The 7,991-nt window shown below is 39.2% G+C and overlaps 1 pseudogene across 1 annotated transcript in view; it reads left to right on the top strand.

Moving 5' to 3' along the window:
• The first annotated feature begins 3,363 nt into the window (after positions 1–3,363).
• The window catches only part of LOC101309408, a 16,234-nt pseudogene continuing 11,606 nt past the window's right edge, over positions 3,364–7,991 (top strand). The window contains exons 1-8 of the transcript XR_185359.1: positions 3,364–3,420; positions 3,864–3,925; positions 5,166–5,274; positions 5,387–5,562; positions 5,986–6,145; positions 6,281–6,565; positions 7,372–7,614; positions 7,764–7,934. The product of XR_185359.1 is annotated as a DNA-directed RNA polymerase I subunit RPA1-like (transcript). The remainder of the gene's footprint in view (positions 3,421–3,863; positions 3,926–5,165; positions 5,275–5,386; positions 5,563–5,985; positions 6,146–6,280; positions 6,566–7,371; positions 7,615–7,763; positions 7,935–7,991) is intronic.

Here is a 7,991-nt window from a genome sequence, read left to right as displayed (position 1 = left end):
TTGGAGAATGAAAAAGATGCCTCAAATTTGATTGAGGTCAAAAAGGAGCAAGGAAATTGAGGCACCATGCATGACCTATATATGATGATCAAATCAGAGCAACCATTGAAGTTGGTGTCGAGTTAAGCACTAATCAATGTATTCAAATATGCTTCCTTAGCAAAACAAATTGTTTCCCGCTATGTCCCCTTTGCCATAGGCCCTGTGCGGTCGCACGGCCTGCCTTGGGTCATGGCCGGGCATGGTAACCCCCAAGTCAGGCATTCGAACATTGAATTTGTTTATTTAAATTGATAAATTATATAAAATGACAGAAAAGAGAGTAGTCACAATGTACGGGTGGCTTTTCAAGTCCTATGTAGATTAGTCCTTAGGCCTAAAAGGCCTAAGAAGCCTTAAGGATACCGTGATCAATTCGAAAAAGGGTGTGAACAAGAAAACATACTAGATTATATGGACATGCAATACTTCCCAAGAACCCCATCTATGCATTGAGACATATAGTACGTAGACCCGTGAAAAACGTACATGTGACAAAGAAAATCAAGGAATAACAGAAAGGGTTTGTTGGAATTTTAATATTATACTACACAAAGCCAGAATCATGGATGTACATTGATCTAAAGAATAACGACATAAACGGTCATAATATGAAAAAATAAAAAACATAAAAAATTAATATGAACAGTTCTACTTATAGATAATAAAAGCATATATCAATAATTATCTACAAAAATAAATAAAATCTTTGTGAAGCAATCAAGCACTAAGAAAAAAAAAACTAATCTATTGTGAGCCTCGGAGAGTCTTGGAGTGACTATGGAAAAATTGTGAAACCTAGGGTTTTAAGTGTGGGCGCAGCACACCTCCAGAAATATCAACAATCATGGTGACAAGGTGTATGTGCGTGATCGAGTTTGTGTGGGCAGTGAGAGGGCGGCGAAGGTAATGTAGTAATCTTTTCTAATTGATTTGGTGCTTAGGATTGGATTGGTTGTCATGCGTTAATGATCAATTCAACAGGAGATATGCTCAGTTGATGACAGTTGAGGGATTCGGGGATTCGGGTTGACATGGTGATGAAATTAATTCGGCGATTGTTAGTATTTTGATGAATCCCGGAGAGCCACTGAGTAAAAGGTTGTCTTTGTTTTGATGAATATGGGTTATCGTCGTAGTCATGGGGAGACGATGCTAATTTGGTTGGCGACAAGTTTGGTCTAGGCTTTGTTGACCGGTTCAAGGGCAGCTCGGGTCGAGCTTCTGGCATCCTTTGATGGCGGAGAAGAACAATGATGATGGAGCTACCTTCTTGGAGGGTTAGGTGATCTCTCTGATATTGAGGGAGATAGGCAGGCAATAGGCATGGGTCTTGTGTCTACTACTTGTTGGGTTGCAGTGTTGCAGCTTAGTGAATTGGGGATTTTCATGTCAAATTCCCTTTCTTTACTCTTTATTAGTTAGTGTGGGCTAGATGGGCCATTAGGAGGAGGGTTATGAGTGTTTCTTATCTCAGATACTTGTTCCTTGAATATGCTACTGTGGCGACTATGTGGTATGTTACGACATACACCAATTGAGATTTTAGGCATCAAAATGTTTGAATTATGAGTTTCAGTTTTGGACGAGGGTCAGAGAAGTTTATTTTTCTCATTTTATTTTCCTGCAACTCCTTTAGGTTTTCACTTTGTTCGTTAGTCAATAATTTGACTAAATTCAGCAGTTGTTTTGATAAATTAGGTTGTTTGCTATGACATTGATTTGTACTAGGGTGTTCATGCTCTAACTTAACATAGTGACGTAATTTATTAATAGATTGGAACGTCATTCTTTCCCCTAAAAAAAAATTAAAATCTTTGTCGATTGAAATTTGGAACATATTCTCTCATCTCTTTTTGTTTTTCCTTCGAGATTTTGCACACAAGAAAAGTAGGGATAATTGACAACCATGAACTATTGAACTCTCACACTTTGGTATCATGCTTTATCACGTCCACTCTACTCTTGGGGGGGGGCATGCTTTATACGTCCACTCTTTGGTTGCTTAACACCTTTCTTGTGGTGATTTGCTGACTTAGGTCTCTTTTGGTATAGCTTTGTTTATAAAAAAAAAAAAAATCAGCTTTTATCTGACATTTTAAATTTTATAGTGTTTGGCAAACTATAAAAAAAACAGTTTTTTTTTCTGAAAATTATAGGTCACTGACAACAACTTTTAAAAGCAACCTCAAGATTGCTTTTAGAAGCTGCTATCATTAAAAACACTAGAAATCAATATATTTTGTCTTGACAACACTTTTAATTAAAACTAAAATTTACCAAATAACACAAACTATTTTAATTCACAACTGATTATTTTCGAAATATAACAGCAACAATTTCTTTTTAAAGTCACAGTAATACCAAACTAGCCCTTATGTTCATATTTAAAGGGCTTTATTCATCCTTTCTCTATTAACTACCCTAAAACCTCGTTTGGTTCAAGGAATGGAAAAGAAATGAAAACAATTCTTTGAATATTTCTTGGACCTGGGAAATTGTAACTCCTATCAATTTTCATTTTCAGTGTTTGGAAAAGCCAGGAATGCAACTGAATTTATTCTGGAATTTGGGAGGGAAAGTGAATTCTTGGGGTGAGGGGAGGGAACCATTTACCACCTAAATTTCCTTTCATGTGGGAACCACTTTTCTTTCCCACTCTTTTTTATTTGGTTTCCAAACAATTGAAAGTAACGACATTCCTTTCTCAAGAGCTTGATTCCATGAACCAAACATGGCCTAAAAGAATTTCAAATACACAAACCTCCATGACTTCTGTCGCCCAATACCACACATCAACACCCTTCTATCTTCCAATGATCTTATACATGAATGTTTTGTTTTTCCTTTAAAGGAGGTTCTAGTTAGACCTCCAAATTGCTATATATACCTCCACTATTTTGTAGAAAGTCAAATAAAAGCCAACTCATATGAAAAGACAAAAAAGATAAATAGGTCAATATCAAAACAGAGGAAAAAATTTACCATCTTCAATCTCTTGTATTTCTTTTCACTTTCAAAGAAATTTCTCCCTTATATCTCTCATTGTTAGATGCAAGATTATACACTGTGAAATTTTCAGATTGTTATTTCACATTCAAATTTTCTAACTGTATTGTTAATGTTGGGTAGCATGACAATGATTCCAGCAGGTGTGGCTGGTTGTGGTAGATTCAGGTGGCAACGCGTCGGGTTTATGGGCTTGGCCACGGGTTGGCTGGGATTTGGCTCTGAATTTGGTGGCTGCTATTGTAGCATTGAAGTTGGGCTAGCGTCGGTGACCAAAATCGGGGTTGCACTACCTCGAGGCTGGTTGCATGTTAGATGGCGAGTGACGATGAAGTGGATGTCAGGGACTGCGTCTACAGATCTGGGATCGGGGTATGTTATGGTTTCACCGTCGGTGCAACTCAGGGCTTGGGATTTGCTGACTCGGTTGTAGTAGTGATGCTGGCCGGATTCGAGACGACAATGGCTCAAGACTAACTACCGGAGGCTGGTGGGTGGATGTTGGATGATGGTGGGTGGTCACCGCAGATGGTGGTTGTAGCTTGGAAGAGGTAGCTAGGATGTGGCAACGTGTTGGGAGGATTTGGGCTTTTGGGTTTGAGTCTAGGCCCAATCCTTCTTCTGTTGTTTTATGTGTAGAGGACTCTTCTAGAGGTTCTGCGACTGCGGACTCTAGGGGCACTCTCTTTGCATAGGGCAGTCCTAGAGTTATTATTCTCTAAGAAGCTAGTTTGTTAGCATTATTATTATTATTATTTTTTTTTTTGCTTTCAGTTTTTTTGGGTTTTTGTTTTTTCTTTGGACTTGTGCTTTAGGTGGTTGCAAGTAGTTACTCTAGGGTAACCTCATGGCTTGATCCTTACGTAGCCTCTCCAGAGTAAGTCATGTATTTGTATCTTTTTCTTTACTTAATATAAGGTCGTACGTCAAAAACGACAAATGATGCAAGAATAGAGCTTTCCTCCTCTCGAGGGTTTTCATCCAAAACCAACCGACCACTCTACGCTATCTCTTCTAATCTCATGGCCGAGTGTTGTCGGCCCTACCGTCATGTCTCGGTCTGGGAGAGACTCTTGTTCCTCTATTCTTTGTTCTTCCTAGGTTTTCAATAGTGGTGATGATAGCCTCCCGTCCTACGTGGGCGCCTCTCAAAAACTGTGTGTGTCTTTGATTTTGCCTCGCTCCCTGCCTTGCTTGCTTAGTTTTTTCTCTTCCTGGTGTTGTTGCATCTCTAGCTTGTTTGTGGATTTGAATCTACACCTTTTGGATCCAATGACCCCAATTCATGCAAGATTTAAATCCCATTTCGGCCTCTTTCTCCATTGTCTTCGAGGCCATCTCCGCTACCTCGGTTGGTGTCAACTTGTTTCAGGTCCACCATCCTTATTCATTGCAGATATGGTCAATCAAGGCTGGGGTATGTTTGGAGTTGCTTCGACCTACTGTGTTGTTGGGTTCGATGGTGTATGATGGGTTGGTTTGTTTCTGCCTAGGTTTTTCTTTCCCTTGCAGGTCCTCATTCGGTTACTTATCGTCGACGATGATGGGAGGCAGCTGCTCCATGGGCCTGTTTTTAGGCTGCCCTTTTAGTTCCTCTGAGTTGTACTATGGGTCGTGTTAGGAATGGATAGGTGGTTTGTTTGGTATGTGTTGTTCCGAATTCAAGAATTCTGGCGGATTAGTCATTTGTTGACCCAACGTACTTACAGCCATGTCATAATTCGGCGCAACTTCTTTGTCGTTGTCATTTTTCTTTTTCTTTTGTTTGTGTCTTTGTGTGTGTTTGTTTGTTTCTGGTATAAACTTCCGTTTCGAAGTCTTAATGTGTGTGCATCTATCTCTCTATGTAAACCGTTCTTTACTTAATGAAGTTACTAAAGAAAAATAAAAAAATAAAAGACCGTACGTCCTTCCATTTTAAAAAAGCAAATAAGGAAAAAGAATCTCTTTCGCGAAAAACGAGCGAGAGGAAAACCCTAGAGTAACCTCTACAGCCCAAAACAAATTCCAAATCCCGTCCGACGACGATGTCGAAAAACACCCAATAAAAATAAATAAAGAAATTCGAGGACCCCCTAAATTCGCAAAACCTGCAAGGCTTGCTTGTTTTCAAACAGACAAGCAAACCCTCTCTTAAACCCCTCCGCCCCCACTCTCTTCATCCCTTCTCACCCTGTCTCTTCCTCTCTCGCCTTCGCCGCTATGGCCTCAGCTCAAACCTTAGAGGTACTCTTTCTCTCTCTCTTCCTTTCTCCATGTTTGAGGTTTCGCGAAGTATCGGCGATGGTGTTATTGCGCTGAGCTGAGGTTTTAATTGTGTTTGTTTCCTGATTGGCAGGTTGCGACGGAGTCGGTGACGGCAGTCACGTTCAGCTTCTTCACCGACGAAGAGGCGCGGAAGCAGAGCGTTGTGAAGATTACAAAACCGGATTTGGTTGACGAATTAGGGACGCCGGTGCCAGGTGGGCTTTACGACCCTGCGATGGGCCCTCTCGACGACAGAAGCGACACGCTGTAATGTCACTTCTCACTAGCTAATTTTGCATTCTAAGCTTTCCTAAAATTGTTTTGATTGTTTTAGATTATTGCTGTGAATGCATAGTTCCAATCGGCATTTTGGATATAGGATGGTAGTTAAATGTAAGGCTTTTCGGAATTATGGTGGTTAAAAATGAGCGGTGGGACTGTCTGAGCTGTGGAGGAAGTGTTGATGTCATGTTTTGTTAATTTGGTTATAACATTGGATGATATTTACGTACTTGAAGATTCATTTGGGGATTAATTGAGTTGCGTTGTCCCATCGGGAGAATTCATGATGTGACATGGAATTAAGTTTATCAAATATGCATTGTTACTAGTCCGGACGCAAGTATTTTCCCTCTGTTTTACTTTTGTTTCAACTTATTGTTCATTCAGCTTGTTCTTATATTTATGCAGTTGCAAGACATGTGGTCAGAGGTCGGTCAATTGCCGGGGTCATTTTGGTCACATTGACGTTGTTTTGCCCGTCTATAATCCCTTGCTGTTCAACGTTCTTTACAAACTTCTACAAAGAACCTGTCTCGGATGTTTCCATTTTCGAACAAGCAAAGAGCTGGTTAGTGAAATTTGGTGGGGGTAAAATTAATGCTCTAAGGGCTTCATTTGCTGCTTTAAGAAGTTTAAGCCTTGACCCTTCCTGCTGATGCTCTAATTTTTGTGCTCTTTTTCTTTTTTGTTTGGGTAATTGAAGGTTGAAAAATGTGTATCCAAATTGGAACTGGTGATGAAAGGTGATGTTGTTGGTGCAAAAAGATTAGACTCTGACACGCCTAATGAATACTCATATCTTGACGAGGACGGGGAAGGAAATAATATTGACAGAGACAAGCATTCAAAGCCGGAAAGATGGACTTCTCTTCAGTTCACAGAAGCAATGTCTATTTTGGAAGATTCTTTGGAGACACAACAAAAGTGCAAGAACTGCAAATTTAAGAATCCTAAAATCACTAAACCGACTTTTGGTTGGTTACAGATGGTATGGCATTCCATCCTTGCCATTTAAAAAGAGTAGAAATGAGTCATGTTTGTGTCAGTATTAGTTGGGCAACAACCTTGTTCGGTGCTTAATGCTTCTTCCAATTCCACTTTTGTAAATCATTTGTCACTTAAAATTAGCAAATCTTGTTGACTTGGATTTTAAGCCTTTTGACATGATATCAAAGGTTGTTTTGGTCACCTAGCAGCCACTTACAGTCAAACTACTATTATGCAACTATTTTATTGGATCATTAGCCTTTACTCATTTGGCCTTGATGGGGTGGGATGAGGGTAGTGGTCATAGGTTTGAATCTTCATGTGAAGAAAAAGAAGAAACTAGTGATTTAAAGATTAAAAGAAAAAGATTCCAGTTTTTTACTGTGTTGTTCTTAATGGTTCTTAGATTACTTTGTTATTAGTCCCTCTTACCTTTCTATTTTCCCCATATTTCTAGGCGTCTACGAAAATTCTCTATGGTTTTTTATTTATTTTTTATTTTTATTTTTATATATTTCACACAAGCGAAAGACACATCATGATTCTGATGTTCTTAGTTTTTTGTCTGCCAGTAATTTTTGGTTTGCTCTTAGTTTCATTAATAAAAAGCTGGTTTTTTTATTCCAAAAAACAAATAAAATTTAGTTGCACTTCACTAGATAGGAAGATATCTACTATTTATGTTATGTATGGTTTTTGAAATTCAAACCAGTCTATATCCTATATTTTCTTTTGCATTGCGTGTTCAGCCTTGTTATGTACTGGATTCATTATTAGCTGTTCTTTTTTATTTGTTGATGTTTGTAGACTGGTGCGGGCAATGCTAGAGAAAATGTTATCAGAGGATGCAAGCTGGTAGGACCTTTAAGTGTTCAAGACGAGGGTGAATCTTGTGGTGATGATGTTGATGCAGGCATATCTGATATATCTTGTGCATCCTCTCTTGTGACTCAAGATACTGCAACGAAGAGTAAAGGACATGAGAGCAAAGAACTCAGTGAGTTCTCTAAGCTGAAAATAGCTTTATCCGGAGATCTAAAACCAACCGAGGTAAGTTCCTAGCAAGTTTGGGCATGTTGCTCCTATAAGTGAGTGATATTATTGTTGTCTTCGGTCTATGCATGCGGAGGACCTTCAAAAATATGCCTTTTTAGTTTTTACCTATGGGGGGTGCCTTATAATGTTTTCTTTTCTTTCAGGTTAAAGGAATAATGAGGCTTTTGTGGACAAATGAGGTTCCACTGTGCTCTTTTCTTAGTGACATCCAATGCCAAGGGGTTGAAAGAAAGGGAGGTTACTCTATGTTTTTCTTAGAGACTGTTCTTGTACCACCAATCAAATTTCGTCCTGCAGCCCATAGTGGTGATTCTGTATGTATATTTTACTCTCTCTCTCTCTCTNTCTCTCTCTCTCTCTCTCTCTCTCTC

Source organism: Fragaria vesca, linkage group LG7 (assembly GCF_000184155.1).
Source record: "Fragaria vesca subsp. vesca linkage group LG7, FraVesHawaii_1.0, whole genome shotgun sequence".
NCBI classification, from domain to species: domain Eukaryota; kingdom Viridiplantae; phylum Streptophyta; class Magnoliopsida; order Rosales; family Rosaceae; genus Fragaria; species Fragaria vesca.
This window is presented reverse-complemented; position numbering and strand designations above follow the sequence as displayed.